General features: G+C 53.1%; 1 long non-coding RNA gene across 1 annotated transcript in view; it reads left to right on the top strand.

The window, feature by feature from the left end:
• Positions 1-15,551, top strand: part of LOC121102886 — a 35,661-nt gene that overhangs the window by 11,791 nt on the left and 8,319 nt on the right. The window contains exon 2 of the long non-coding RNA XR_005834990.1: positions 2,352-2,445. This is a non-coding gene — a long non-coding RNA (uncharacterized LOC121102886). The remainder of the gene's footprint in view (positions 1-2,351; positions 2,446-15,551) is intronic.

Genomic DNA, 15,551 nt, shown 5'->3' with positions numbered 1-15,551 from the left:
GGAACATATAGTTGACTGGATTTTCTTCCTACTTTGAGGCAGTCTGACATCTGGTAGAAAAATTAAGGGGCCCCACCCCTCTGCTCAGGATTAGAATCAGCCACCTGGGCTACCAGGGGTCCACATCCTCATCTGGGAGCCTACCCATCAGAGTTGACCTGAGAGGCTCACTGTCTGTGCTGACAGGAACCTTAGAGATACTCACATACTCACAACCAACCACATCACAGATTAGATGGCAAAGGCCCAGAGAGTAGACTAGGCCATGGGTCCCCTGAAGCAGTCTCTTCATGGCATCATTAATCAAAGAGTCTTTGCAGAGTTGTTAGAGACCAGGCATGGCTGCGAGGAGAGAGAAGCAGGGAGGACGCATGGCCTGGGCAAAACCTTCCAGGTGGGAAAGAATCCGTCTTGCAGAGGCCAAGCACCCCACCTTCCCCGGCCTGGCAGAGCCTTCTGAAAAACCTCCCCCTCCTCTCCCCACCCCCACCACCCTCTGCCCAGAGCCAGGGTGCCAGCTTGGGTTTGGTGACAGCAGCCCCAAAGGAGGTGTTGGGTGGCCGAAGCCCTCCATTGTAGAAGCTCTGGCATCTTCCCCAAGCCCAGCTCACCAAGCTGTCCTTCTGCCAAGCTGGAGAGCGGCTGACTCCTGAAGGGGACCCTCTCCAAGTGGGTAACTTGATCTTCTGCTGCCCAGCACCAGCCCATCTCTGGCTACCAGAGCTGGAGCCCTGGAGAGTTAATGGCAACATGGCAGGACCGGGGAGCGGTTTTCAGGGTCAGGAGAAGCAGCTACCAGGAGAGCCAGGGTGAGTGGGGGAGGAGATGGGACTGACAGGCCAGAGACCCGGGTTCTAGCCCCAATGCTTCACTGACTTGCTGTGTGAGTCTGGGTAAATCACCTCCTCTCTCTAGGCCTGTTTTCTCATAGGGGGTCTGCTAGAGGAGTGGTTCCCAGAAACTTGCGGATGGACTGGCTTAGGGCTCTGATGCCGTTTCAGGTAAGGGTCTGATTGCTCTGCATTGGGTGACCAGGGTCCTGCTGGCTCTGTGTCCCACAGTCCTCAGCCTCTCTCAGCTCTCATGGAACATTCTAAAATCAGTGGAACTCCATTGGGTGTGGTTTCCATTTCCTTCAAGATAACCAAGTAAAACAGGGTTTTCCTCCACAACTGCAATAAAGCCTAAGAGTAAGCTGGATATAGAACTCGCCCTGTCTGAATCCCTAAATTGACAAAACCAATGTGTGAATAATATTGTGAAATAAAGCTTTGATTGTTTCTCCCCTGGAATTTTTTTCTATCATATCATTTTTTACTATCCTATCATATTTATTTTTCTACTATCATATTTTTAACATATCCTTTTTTTTTTACTACCATCATATAAAGTATGCTGTTGTAAGCTCACCACTGTCCTTTATTGAGATTACGCTTTTCCCATTTTATGTGCCATTTATAGCATTGAAATGTCTTTTTTTTTTTTTTCAAATGAAATGATGGTGTGATAGTACATGGTAGTTCTCTGAGTAAATTTTTTTATGAGACCCACTGAACACACGGGGTAACCACCACCCAGATCAAGAAACAACATAGTTCTTTTTTTTTTTTTTAAGATTTTATTTATTTATGTGACAAAGAGACAGCCAGAGAGAGAGGGAACACAAGCAGGGGGAGTGGGAGAGGAAGAAGCAGGCTCCCAGCGGAGGAGGAGCCCGATGTGGGACTCGATCCCGGAACGCTGGGATCACGCCCTGAGCCAAAGGCAGACGCTTAACGACTGCGCTACCCAGGAACCCCAGCATAGTTCTTTTTTTAATGTCCTTTCCCCAGCAAAATGAGAAGTTGGCAACTTTACATTGTTCTCCCACTATTTATTTAAAATGTACCCATCTGTGAAACCTAACATTCGGGGACCTTCCGGGCCGGATGATCTAACGTCCCCGTGCAGTGTGAGCACTCGGCCGCTCTGTCTGAGCCCTTGGACCAGAGTCTCTGGAGCTGCACCACCAGAGGGAAGTAGGCTTGCCTGGAACTCTGCCCAACCAATGCCAGGGGAGAGGGAGAATCTGGCCAAATAGCCCTCCAGATGTGGAACTCGGCACTGCTGGCTGCTGCGAGCCAGGGCCAAGGGACAGTGAAGAGGAGTGGCTTTGGGCAAGAGATGCTGGGGGATGAATCACTTCTCCCACTCTGCCCTCCCACCCGCCCGCCTTGCTGGACACCTAAGAATCCCTAGGGGCTCTTCTGTGCACCAACGTGGCCGTCCCTTCTACCACAACCAATTCGCAGGTCGCGCTTCCCAGACCCAGGAGTTCATTCTCGACCTGTTTTATCTCTTCATTGATACAGGAGGAAATCCTGGCACCTTTCTGAAAGGTTAAGAAATTTGTTCAAAATCGCACAGCAGGCCAGGAGTCCAGGAGGCCACATCCGCTCCACCAAGGTAATGCACATTTATCAAGGACGCGCTTTGTGCCAAAAACACAGGAAAGGGTGACTGTAAGTAAGGAAAAAGAGCCTTTCTGTTCGATAAGTATTAAGTATTATTCTGTTCAATAAGCATGTACCCAGCCCTCACTGCATACTGACCATTCACACATTCAGCAAATATTTACGGAGCAGCTTCTCTGTGCCACTTGGCTGCCGTCACTAGTCCTTGGGGAGGTCACAGCCTGGTGGAAGGGAAGGCCAGACAAAATATGTACAGATGAAGCTAGACAGTGACCACAGTAATGAGAGTGGGAGAAGAGACGGGGGAGAGGAAGTGTCACAGGAGGTGGCAGCGACTGTGGAAATCTTCTGGAAGGCATGGTATTCGAATTTGCTCTCACTAGATGAACTACATTCCACCTACTCGGCTCCCCAGAGTCTCCCAGAATGTTCCTGTCCTGCTAGCATTTCAGTATTGGTCACTATTAGACTAAGCCTTCTGCTGAAAATGACTGCCCTCCTGCCACCAGTGGCCTTGGCTTAGGGGCTTGTTGTCACTCACTTAAAAAAACGAAAGTTAGGGCGCCTGGGTGGCGCAGTCGTTAGGCGTCTGCCTTCGGCTCAGGGCGTGATCCCGGCGTTCCGGGATCGAGTCCCACATTGGGCTCCTGCGCTGGGAGCCTGCTTCTTCCTCTCCCACTCCCCCTGCTTGTGTTCCCTCTCTCGCTGGCTGTCTGTCAAATAAATAAATAAAATCTTTAAAAAAATAAATAAAAATAAAATAAAATAAAAAAACAAAAGTTAGTTGCACACGCATGTAGTTCAATTTAGAAAGCCTACAAGGCTTGTAACGGAAAGCAGCAGTCTCCCTGCTTAAAACACACACACACACACACACACACACACACACACACCCGCACACGCATTTTCTGTTCTACAGAGGCAACTGCTCTCAACTCCATTTGCTTCCATTGCTACCTCTTGATGTTTTAGTTTTAGGCTTCTTTCTCCTTGCTCTCTCTATACCCACATATCCATTTTGTGTCTCCCACCGTCTGTCTTGCCCAGGATAATTACATCGCAAGCTTGGTTGGAAGAGTACTACTCCCCGTTTGCATTATTAGGGCCATATAAATGCTGCTGACAAGTGCGCTGCGTAATATTCTGTGATTACTTTTCCTTTCCTGCAAAACAATTACGGTTATGTAAGCTCTCAATATGTTTAAATGTGTTGGATAGTTTACCAATTTCATTTCTTGAAGAAATCTCTTCCAGAGTCTTCTGTCCTGTTCCAGTTGGGATTAGTTGCTTTCTATCGCAAACCTTTGGCCTGGGGACTCCTCCGCCCCCTCCTTTATGGCACCTTCTCTTCCTTAGATACCATGTGCTCCTCTTTCTCGGGTTACTCGCTCATTCCTTTGAAGCACTTCCTCCAGCAGCTTCTTGAGAAAGCGGGCAGAGACCTCACATGACTAAATGCGTCTTTATTCCACCTTCACTCTTTATAATAGTTTGGCTAAGGCATAGAATTCTGGGATGGAAATAATTCCCCTCAGAATTTTCACGGCACCTTGCCATTGGCTCCTAGGTCCCATCTTGCTATTAAGAAATCCAATGCCAGTATGATTCTTAATCCTTTGCATGAAGCCTGCTTCTTTTTTTCTTCTCTCTGGAAGTTTTTGCCATCTTCTCTTTGTTCTCAGAGTTCTGAAATTCTGATGTCATGGTAGCTATCTATGTTCATCCAAAGTGCTGAGTCCTCAGTGGGTCTTTCAGTCCGACACTCATGGATTTCAGTTCCAGGACATTTTCTCTACTGCTTCTTCCTAGAATTCCTGTTATTCAGATGCTGAGTTCCCTTAAACTAGCCCTCTAATTATCTTGTCTTTTCTGCTTTCCATTGCTTAGCCTTTTTGCTCTATTTTCTCGAATTTATATCTAACAGTGCTTTTGAGTTTTTCATTTTCTGCAATGATATTTTTAATTTCCAAGGGTTCTTTTTTTGTAGCCCCCCCGTTCTTGCTCATGGACGCCATACCTCACCTCTTAGGACATTAATGATGGTTTTCTCTTTCAAGCCTTCTGCTTTTTGCATAGTTGCTGTCTTTCAAGTACCCCCCCCGCCATGTGTGTTCTAAGCTCTTTCTTACCAGAGTCTTCCTCACATGTTTACTCATCCTTTGCAGTCGGCTCATATTTAAAAATGGGACTCTACAATACAGACTTGATACCATATGGTCATGACTGGGGCTGAATACATGGAGCTGGTTGGGCCACTCCTTGTCTTTTCTGCTGAGCTGGTCAAGAAAAAACTCCTTCAATCTCCTGTCTGGGGGGTACTATCCTGGCAGCCAGAGTTTGGGTAGCTGAATGGAGAAAAAAGACTGAAGACCTCAATATTGAATACACAAGTCATTACTTGATTCCCATTGTCACAGTGCCCCCAGAATATAGATCCTCTGCTACTCTCTACTGAGAATGGGCCTTTACTAGTCTACCATGTAAGGAGGGTGTCTGGGAGTCTAACTGCTGCTGCTTTTTTTTTTTTTTTTAAGATTTTATTTATTTGTTAGAGAATGTGAGAGAGAGAGCACGAGCTGGGGAGGGGGCAAAGGGAGAGGACAAGGGAGAAGCCGACTTCCCACCGAGCAGGGAGCCCCATATGGGGCCAAAGGCAGCCGCTTAACTGACTGAGCTACCCAGGCACCCCAGGCTAATTGCTTCTTAAATAGATTTTCAAGCAATCTTCCTATTTTTCAGCCTCCCCTCCCACCCAATTTCCAGAAGTACCTGGTACAGCCAACTCCTGAGCCATCTGGAGGGTTCACAGTGTAAATTGGGCTGCTTTTCAACTTTCTTTGTTGCCTGTTGAGGATTCAATCAGTTACTATTCTTTGTTGGCTGTGTCTAGTTTCTAGTATTTTGATAAATCCCTCTACTGTTGGTTTCGTTGGTTTTAGGAAAGACCACAGTGTGTGTTCGACTTGCTATCCTTATCCTATTTCAATTTTTCAATGAATAGAAACAACACATTTTAGAGCAGGAATTCTCTGCTACCGATTTCTAGAAGTAAACGGAAGAGAGCCTTCCCCGCTAGTTCTTTACCTAATAAGACCTTTCCTGGCTCTCAAAGCCCAGGCCAGAAACCATCCTTTGTGATGTCTTCCTCAGTCTCCCAAGCTTCTATCTGGTTTTACCCAAGTTGGGTCTACTGAGTGATAGACGTTGTATAGAACCTTACAGACATTATCCCATTGAAATCTTTACACTTTATACCTGTAGAGATTCGGGGGGGGCGGGAGGGTCCACAGACCAAGATCCCACAACTAGTGAGTGAAAGGATTGAGATTTGAACTCAGGTCTGTCTCCACTACCAGACCCCTTTGACGTTATTGTTAATTCCGAGGCGCCCCAAAGGAGGAGCTCACGTTCTCGTGGGGGGGGGGGGCATTAGGCACACGTACTGCACAGTCAGCCCCAGGCACAGGAAAGGAGTACCAAAGAGGAGGAAAGATGTTGAGTGGTGTGCAGTTCAGAAGAAGGAGGGCTTCATCCCAAGTGACTGAATCAGGGTGGGCTTCACAGAGGAGGTGGCCCCTGAGCTCATCACCACATCAGGCCACCTTCTCTCCTTGCCTAGAGGATTGGCAGTGACAGTGAATGATAAAGATGGTAGTGGTTTAGTTGCAAAGCCCTTTTATGCAAATCTCTTTGATATTACAGAATCTTGTGGGCTGAATGTTATCTCCATGTTTGGCAAGAGAAAATCAAGGCACAGAGAGGTTAATCGCCAACTCCTGGTTACCCAGCGGAAAATCAGAATTCAAACCCATCTCTTCCAAGTGCAGGCTCTCTGCTTCTCCTACCCCTTCCATGCTTGCTTTATCCTGGCCATCAGTCGAGGGAAGACTTCCTATTCTAAAACACCTCTTCACCAATATTTCACAATATATGTGGTGTGTGGCCTGCCTGTTTCGGCTCCCACTCTAGGCCTACCTAATCTCTGGGAGATGGGGTCCTAAAAATCTGCATTTTAACAACTGTCCCCGTGATTCTTGCGCTCACCTAAGAGCGAGTTGCCCTAGGCTTACAGTGACGCCAAATGGCGCAGTGGTCAGAGCGCGGACCCAGCAGTCAGCACCACCCTTCTTGGCTCTGTCTCAGGACTGCCTCAGTTTTCTGCCTGTGCAGTGGGCCGAGTCACACGTGGTCCGCTCACCCCGGTAGCACAGCGAACTCCACACCTGCCTCCCTCCCCAGGCTCCTTCCCACCTCCATCTGGCCGCCCCGCCCCGCCAGAGTGGAAGGAAACAGCTGGGGACTCTCTGCTTCCAGGCTGCGGTTGCCTCCTAATGGGCTGCGGACCCGCCCTGAGGTTGGGGCGCTGGGCCGCTTTCCGCACGCGCCGATCCCCCACCCAGGAACCACAGGGAACCCGAGTGCACGGCGCATCCCGCCAGCCCGGCAGTCGCGGCCCCCACCTCCCTCCTCGCCTGCTCTCCAGCAGCCCATAAATATTCCCTGGTCCCAGAGGGCGGAAACGGACTTTCCAGCGCGCCTCCTGGCGCTGGCCCACCTTCCCCCCCTTTCCCTTCCTCCCGCGCTCGGAACCCTGCTTGCAGAAGCCCGGACGCGAGTCAGCCCCTCTCCACCACGCTGCCGTGGGGCGCATGCGCGTGCGGATACCTGGCGAGGGACCTGGGACCCTAGCGCTCAGGGTGCGGTGGGCTCGGGCAGCTGAAGCAACCACACCCACCACAGGAATCTGCAGGAGGGCCCCCCACTCGACCCAGGGGTCGGGGAAGGCTTCCTGGAGATATTTAAGCTAAGCTCTGAAAGATGAAAGAATACTACGGGCAGAGGGAACAGAGTATGCAAAGGCCAATAGGGCAGCATTTAGAGGAAATTACCATTATTGTATGTCTCAGAAGTATTGCGTTCAAGGCAAAGTGTCAGGGGCAGAAGAGACTGTCAAGGGCCAACGAAGCAGGGTCTTATAAATTATGGTAGGCGGGTACTGTAGGGTTCTTAGCAGAGCATGTGACTTAACCAGATTATTTGCTTTTAAGAACGACCACTCTGGCTTGGTGTGGGAGGTGGAATTGGGGGGTTGCAGGGACATGGGTGAGAAGTCTGTAGGCAGAGGTCATGGTAGCCGGGCCAAGGTAGCTGCAGTGGGAATGAAGAAAAAGGGATAGACTGGAGAATTTCTTTGTGGAATGAGTAGGACTCTGTGATATGATAGACAGGATGTGGGGATCAGGAAATGAGTGGTGGGTGGATAACCCAGGTTTACCCCAGTAGGAAGCAAGAGGGAGGATGGTGCCTCCTCCCACAATGAGTGCCTCCTGGAAAATCCTCCTTCCCTATCCATCCATCTTGGATTCAGGGCCTCACTCAATGTCCTACCTCACCACCTCCAGGAAGCTTTCCCTGCTCACTTATGGATCTCAGAACGTCAAAGCTTGTATTTGGTCATTTCTGTTTTGATTAGTTCTAGAACTAATTTGTGTGCATCAGTCTTTAAGGGAGCCCTGCGTGGTGGTTAGGATCACATTAGAATCTTAGCTCTCCTGCAGACTTTTCTCTGTGACTGAGAAAGTCAATCAATGTACAATGGGGATAATAATCCCTCCCTTGAAGGATTAGGATTCTATGTGACTGGCATATGGTATGTGCTTAGTGAGTGAGTGAGGGTTTGTTGTTTTTTTTTTTTCCCCCTCCACTGGAGTTGGTCAGCGTGAAAAACAAACAGCGGTCTCTACAGTGTCTCCTGAAACTTCTTGTCTGGGGGCTTTTGGATAGAGGTTAGTAACAGAGTGAGGTAACAGAAGGATTTTAAGGCCAGGGATGGGAAGGCATGAGTTCCTGCTGAGGACTTCCTACTTAAGCAAGTCAGGACCCCTTTGTCTACCTTGGACAACAGGGACTGGGCTCAATGGCCCCTGAGATCCCACTGCTGCCTTGGTCAGTTTCTGTGGAGTTCGCTAGCTCCCAGAAGGCACTGAGCCCTGTGGGATCCCGTCCTTCAGTCCAGTGGGATTTACTAGGTCAGAGCCGGGCCCCTGGGACTGGTGACGTCTTCCCAGGTGGACAGTAGGTGGCGCTGAAGCTCTGTTTATCCAGCCTCAGGGGCGGGGCTACCTGCCCCTCACCTAGCCGGGTGAGACCCCTTCTCCAGCTTGGCCCAGGTGCTTTTGGACCCCATCTTCTGCTGATAGGGCTCTGAGAAGGGCTGGGCTAGGCTGGGCCTGGCTTTGTTCTCCCTCGTCCAGAAGCTAGGAAAGACACCTGCTTTGCGTGACAGAGCCACAGGGTGTGTGAGCAGGGAGAGCCTCCAGGGCTCTTCTGGGCCCTTTCACTGAGGCCGAGAGGGAGGGTTTATTAACCCACTGAGGAGTGGTTCCAGCGTGCTACATACGGCAGGTCATCCTGGCCTTTCCTCCTCCTAAGCCCCTCGCCAGTTCACCTCCTCCTTGCCATCCCCGCCACACTTTCCCATCCCACGCAGTCCTCAACCATCTGCCTGGCCAGGATCATTTTCCTAGCCTCCTCACGGGTTCTTGCCCTGTGGGTTTCTTCTACGGCTCCCTGTGCCTGCCCCCCCGCCCAGTCCAAGGATTTTTCTCACACATAGATCCAACATCACCCTCCCCTGCGGAAGCCCTTCCCTGCCCTAGCTCTTCCCTGCCCTGACCCCCTGGAGGTGCCTTAGTCCAGCAGTCCAGGCCTTGGGAGCAAGGCCCTCTCCCTCTCCCAGGCCTCAGCCATGCAAGTGTGGTCTGAGCCCCTCACACCTCGCCCATGCTGACCCTCCCTTCCCTGTCGTACCGTCAAACTCCCCCTCATCCTCTACCACTCAGTGGGCCCTCTGAGATGTGGAGGCCCAGGTGCTCCTCCTAGGCTCCCACGGCTGTGACTGCAGCGTGTGACGGGATGCCCCTGTGTCAGTCTCCTCTGCTGGGTGGGGACCCTGGCACAGGGTTGGCCTGCTGTTGGAGCTCAGTCTTTTTGGGTGGATGACAGAGGATAGGTACCAAGCACTGTCAGATGATTGCACGCTGCTTTGGGCCAGGCATTGTGTGCACAACAGCCTCACGGGCACAACACGGACGGGTCAGAGACTGCAGTTACCTCCCTTTTACGGGAGAGGAGACGAAGGGGCTGAAGGTCACATGACCAGTGAGTGAGAGAATGGAAGCCAGCTCAGCAGGCTGGGGGCACAGTGAGGCCTCAGGCCATAGCTGAAGGGGACACATGTCCTCGAGGATGTGAGTAAGGCCACTCTGGAGCCATCAGGAGGCCACTTGGGGTGCCTGGGACAGAAGGCCCTTAAGAAATAAGGCTTCCACCCTGTCTTAGAGCGTGGGGAGCTCCCAGCTGTTCTGAACCAGGCAGGGACCTGGGACCTGAGTACCAGAAGTGTTCACGTGACTGTTATGAGGCAGAGACCGGTGGCTGGAAACCCAGGAAGAGGTTGACCTGGTGATCCAGGGAGAGGCAAGGCCCAGCTCGGCGGGTGGCTCATGGTCTGGGATCAAGCTGGGCCAAAATAACAAGACTTTCCAAGGAGCCCCGTGGTCAGCAGGATGGAAGCCGGGAAGCCAGAGGTAAGGCTGCCTGCAGAAGGCAGGACGTGGTAATAGCTGCAAATATTTGCTGCAGGGAAACCCAGAGGCTGGGGATGGGCAAAAGGAAGGGCCTCTAGAGTTTCTCAGGTTTCTGGGTCACAGTGTCAATAACGGGACTGTCTTCAACTTGCTGCATGACATTGGTGTGGTCTATGCACCAATAAGGAAAATTCTAGCCTGGAGTCCCCCAAAGGGCCCCTGTGTCTGGGTGCCTAGTCTTGAAGTTACACAGAAGTGAGAAATAGAAGGACCCTGGTGCTTATGCCTGAGCCCTTCATTATCTGAAGGAGAAACTGAGGCTCAAAGAGGGACTGTGTTTGCCCCGTCCCACAATGAGCCAGGTGCAGAATCCAGGTCTCCTGACTCCCAGTCTGATTTGGTGGCGACTCAAAGCACATTCCCTCCTGTTGTTCCAAGACCTGGCTCACATTCTTTGGGGGAACCCTGGGAGGTCATTTGGCACAACCCCTGCAGCTGGGCAGCCCTGCCTTACCCCGCACCCCTTAGAAAGGAGTGTTCAAAATGCCTTAGTGGTTGAAATTCATTCCTGATGGTGCTGGAGAACTTCCCTCTAGCTGCAGTCATCTGCTTGGAGATGTGTTTGGGGCAGGGCAGTGTGAGGAGGTGCTGGCTAGGAGTGGGGTGTCTGCCTGGTGGCGACACCCAGCTCAGCCTGACGCCTGCCCGCCCGCTGGCATCACAGCGGCTGATGAGATCATCCTCTCTCTGGGAGGCTTGCTCCCAGGGGCTCCCACGGGGTCCTAGTCAGGTCTGCCCCCTGACTCAGCCAAGGGGTCCAGCCACTTCTGGAAGGTAACTCTTCTCCTGGGTCATCAACGTCAAGATGGATCACCTCTTCTAGACACCCAGTTCTGGATCCTAGAGCCTCTGGTCACTGCTCCCCAGCTGCCATGAGCTTGCCTCAGGGGACATGAGGGGCAAAGCATCATCCCACCCCAAGTAGGGAAATCAGGCCAGTCTTAACCTGCTGCAGAGCCTCTGTTCCTGGCCTCCTGGCTCTTCCTCAGGCTCGGCCTCATCCCTGAAACACCCCCTCCCTTCCCAGGGAAGGGCACACTGAGGGTACTCAGCCCATGGTCAGGAGGAGAGGAAACAAACATTTCCTGAGCTCCAGCTGGTGCCTGGTGCGAATACCTTCTCCGGCGGTCCATGTAGCGACTCTGTGTGGTGTGAGTGTCACTAGCCCTGATGACCAGCTGAGACCCCAAACTGCCAAGCCACTAAGTGGGGGAACCGGAACTTGAATGTCCCTATTTGTGTATGGGGAAAGATCACTCTTGTTTTTTTCTTCAAGTGATCGTCACTGGTGAGAATAACCATGCATTTCAGCTAACACACAGTAGGGGCTCAATAAATATTTGTTGAAGGAACGAGTGAGTAAATGAACTAGTTCTCAGTGGCTAGGGGTGCTGGATGAGCCCCTGCCCTTACTGGCATTCAGGCCCCTGGCCAGAGAGGAGGTGCCCCTTGGGGACCTGAGGGCAGAGCCACCCTTGTCCCTCACAACTAGCTGGGGTGTCATTTCCTCTCCCTTTGTCCCCCACCATTGAAGGGTAGGCATGGCAAGTCTAAGGAGGGGAAGAGGACCAGGATTTGGATAGAGGCTGAATTAACAGCAGGGTGTCCCCTCCATGGGCTCCTGTGTCTTGCCCTCCTGCATGGCTCTCCTGCCTCCGTCCTCTGTGCTCAGCTGGGAATACAGCCGTAGGAAGCCCTCTTCTCCTACAGACTCGACCTGGCACCAGAGCCTGCAGTGGGCCTCTCCCTGGGCTCCCCCAGCCTTGTGAACTGTCACGCAAGCCGCATGTTGTCATTGACTAGTTATGTGGTTGTTGCTCCATCAGACCAGGAGTTCCCCGAGGGCAGGGCTTGTCTGCAGCTCCCATGACAAGGCCAGGAAGGAAGGTTGTTGAACCAGTGAAGGAATGAACGAATGAAGAAATGAATGAATGAAGAGACAGGCAGCACGAATATTCCCAATCGGCAAGTCTGGGGCCTCAGTTCTGCCACCAGCTGGCTGGTCGACACTGGGCAAAGCCGGGTTCCACTTCGGTTTCAAACATCCCACCTGTCCGTTGGGGTCAAGGGACCTCCCAGCTGTCCCTCAGAAACCAGGAGTGGGGGCAGGGCTGAGTGCACCCGCAGGTGCTCACACGAAGCTGCCCTGCTGTCCCTGCCCGCTTGGCCCTCGGCCCCACTGAGGGAGGGTGGGGGAAGCTCTCATCACACTGCTTGAGCCCCACGCGGCTGCATACCGCCTCGTCCCAGAAATGCGCCATCTCGGCTCTGCTGTCTGCCCCGAGCAAGCCTGCTCGGCCAGCAGACCCGCTGACATCAGCCAGGGCTTGCTGGGGACAGGCCCCACAATCCAGCCCCAGGGTCAGAGAGCGTCTGCGATGCTTTGCAGGTCTCCAAGCCTGTGCCACTCCCCAGCCACTCTCCCCACAGTGCAGGGGGCAGCCTCTCAGTCTTCATGGTCACCCAGGAAAGTGGGAGCTGCAGAGGGAGGGGCCGGACCGGCCCTGAGTGCTCCATGCCCGGTGGGCTCGCCGGGAGTCTGAAATCAAGCTGTAAACTCCAGACTGCTTTATTTTAATCCCCAGGGCTGCCTGAAGGTGTGAATTTGAGCAAGTGGGTAATTTCCTTTCTTTATCTGTTTTGGGAAGATAACTTGCACGGTAGCCCTGAGGGTGCCGGTAGAGATGGAGTGGCCGCTTGTGGACTGTGGGCCTGTTCCTCACTGCCCCCATCAGCCTCCTAGCCAGGGTGGTGGCTGCGGTGGAATCCTGTGCACCTGCCACTTTTCAGGCCCGGGCTGTGGGCATCACAACCTGAGAGAGTCTAAGCTGCTTTCATCTGCCCAGCAGGCTCGCTGTCCCAGGCCTCAGCTCAGCTGTGATCACAGAGCAGACCCCCCCAGACCTGCTCACAGTCCATCTCCAAGCTGCCCCCCCCATCTCTGTCCACGTTCTGGACATTTCTTCCCAGATTCAGATTCCTCTCTTTCACGGGTGCCTGGGCTTCAGCGCTGGGATGTCCCATGGGCTCCTCAGATGGGAACACTCGGGCACCACCACACCCAGCCTCTTTCTCGTCCAGCTTTCCCCAGGCCCCTGAATGACTCCTGCCATCTCGGCATCTTTCCAGGCTCCCTTCTCCCTCTCCCTCACCTGTGACACCTCAACAAACCAGCAGTCAGCTCGGAGGGTACCACCTCTAAGTGTCTGCTAGTTCCAGTTTTCTCCAGTTCTACCCCACTACCCTCGTCGAACCCTCATCTGTCAAGTTTTCCCGGGATCGGGACAGTTGCCCAGCTGGTCCCTCTCCCCATCTTGCACGTGGCAGTGGCATATCTTTCCAAAACGCAGACCCGACCATGTCTGCTTGAAACTCTTCCAGGCTCCGCATGCCCACAGACGAACACCGTGTTCTGGGGGTCGGTGCCCGGCCGTGCCACCTTCCAGCCTTGTATGGTGCCTCCTTGCCCTTCACACCTGGCCTTCCTCCAGCTCCTCAAGCTCCTGCCTCAGAGCCTGTGCCTTTCTGCCCCCTCCACCCTCACCTCATGGCATCCACGGCTGGCCAATTTCCTCCTTCCGTTGCCTTCCTGGAGCTGTCTTCCCCGACCTCCGGAATCTAGTTAGGTCCCTCCGCGTACTCTCTGCCGCCCTCCCTAAGGCTGTGATCTAGTCTCTTGAGGGCCTCTGCTGACCATGGGGGCTCTAGAACTAGGAAGAGCCTCTGCGTTGCCCCAGTCTGGGGTAACGGTGGCTGGGCAAATCGATCGGTTGTTGATAAAGCCTGGCCCTAGGAGGGGGTATGACCTCGGGCAAGACAGTTGTCTTCAGCAGAGCTAGTCTCTCAAAGGGCTGACAGCTGAGGCCACATTCCTGACCCTTCAGTCCTGTGCGGGGACCCGGCAGGCCAAGCACGGTCCATGACACATGCGGAAACGAGCTCATAGGGGTTCTGAGATTTGCCTCTGGTTGATCTGTGATTGCACGGCTTCTCGGTCTCAGCCTGTCTACTCCCAAACATCCTGTCTGCTCTTGGCATCGGCTTTACCCTCGGGGCACCGTGAAGGCAGCCGCGCTCCAGTGGGTCTTAGGGGTGCTTCAAGTAATCCAATGATCCAGCGCACGGGAGGGGAGAGGGTGGTCCCTCCACCACATGGTCTCACCTGGCGCTCAGAGAGGCGTTGCAGAAGTCACCTCTGGGGCACGGAGGGAGGGGGGAGATCTCAGGCCTCATCACTGTCCTCACTCGGGCCTCAGCGCCACCCCTGGCCTCCCGTATCCCTCGGAGGCACAGCCTGGGGACGGGCTGAGAGCCAGCAGGTGATGTAAGTAGTATGTTTCAGGAGAAAGATAGGCAAGCCAGAGCTGGGCCCTGCCATTCCCCAGCTCATGGGTTAGACAGGCTAAACAACAAAGAAAACAAAGCACCCAGTTCCCCAGCCATCTGGAAAGATTCATCAAGAGCTTCGCCTGTGCTCTATGTGCATTGCAGATAGTTCTCACAACTCTGGGAAGAGGTACAGTTCATTCCCCCATTCTAGAGATAAGAGACTGAGGCCGGCATTGCTGAGCTATGGTGACTTGCACGGTGGTGCAAATCGATGGTGCAAATCGATGGTGGGTAGTAGGCACCTGGATAGGAGACGAGAATTCCAAGTGAAGGGGAGGAGTCGGAGCCGGGAAGGAGTCCCTGACCTGAACCACTGCTACCTTTCCGGAGCCCTGGCGGCCATCCAGGAGGGTAGAAAGAAAATCCCCCAAGCCCAGGACCAGCCAGGTCAGCTGGAACTCGCACTGGGAGGTGTGCTGGAGGTAAGACAGGTTCAAGTTGCCTCGGCCACCAAGCCCTACGTGCATCTTGCCTGACCCTCTCCTCCCGGCTACCGCGGAGTCCTGGGAGTTGAAGGAAGGGAAGAAAGGAGGAGCAGAGCCACTTTCCCGAGCATGGCCACTGGCTACAAAACAAAAGAAGTTTCCTCTTGGGTAACAAGGAGAGGGGCCTGATTTCCAACCGCTCTGCCCCATGTGGGCATCTTCTTTCAGAGATAGATGAGGGGACGAGGGTTTATTATCAGGAAGACTCTTCTTACCTGAGGTTGGGGCTTGTCAGGCGCTGCTCGTGTGTTGCCCTGTCTCGGCAGCTCTGGGGCTGAGTTTAGAAGCTGCTTTACCTAGTGTGCGCCTCCTGTGTGCCGAGCCCTGTCAGTGGCCTCATCCAGTTCGCACAGGGGCCCGTGGGAGACAGGCTGTCCCCTCCATTGCTCTGATGGGGAGACGGAGGTCCAGGAAGGTGAAGGGACTCACCCAGATCTCCTAACGCCCAGCCCAGCATTCTCTCGATTTTCCCAAGCAACATCCCCCAAAGACAATACCTGTCTCTTACAAGCCCTGAATTCGGGAGCAGATTCTAATGGGTTTGGGTTGGGTTTCATGCCTGTTGGGGAGAGATT

Source organism: Ursus maritimus, unplaced genomic scaffold (assembly GCF_017311325.1).
Source record: "Ursus maritimus isolate PB19 unplaced genomic scaffold, ASM1731132v1 scaffold_16, whole genome shotgun sequence".
Lineage (NCBI taxonomy): Eukaryota > Metazoa > Chordata > Mammalia > Carnivora > Ursidae > Ursus > Ursus maritimus.
Note: the sequence above shows the minus strand (reverse complement) of the source record. Positions and strands in the feature narration are given on the sequence as shown.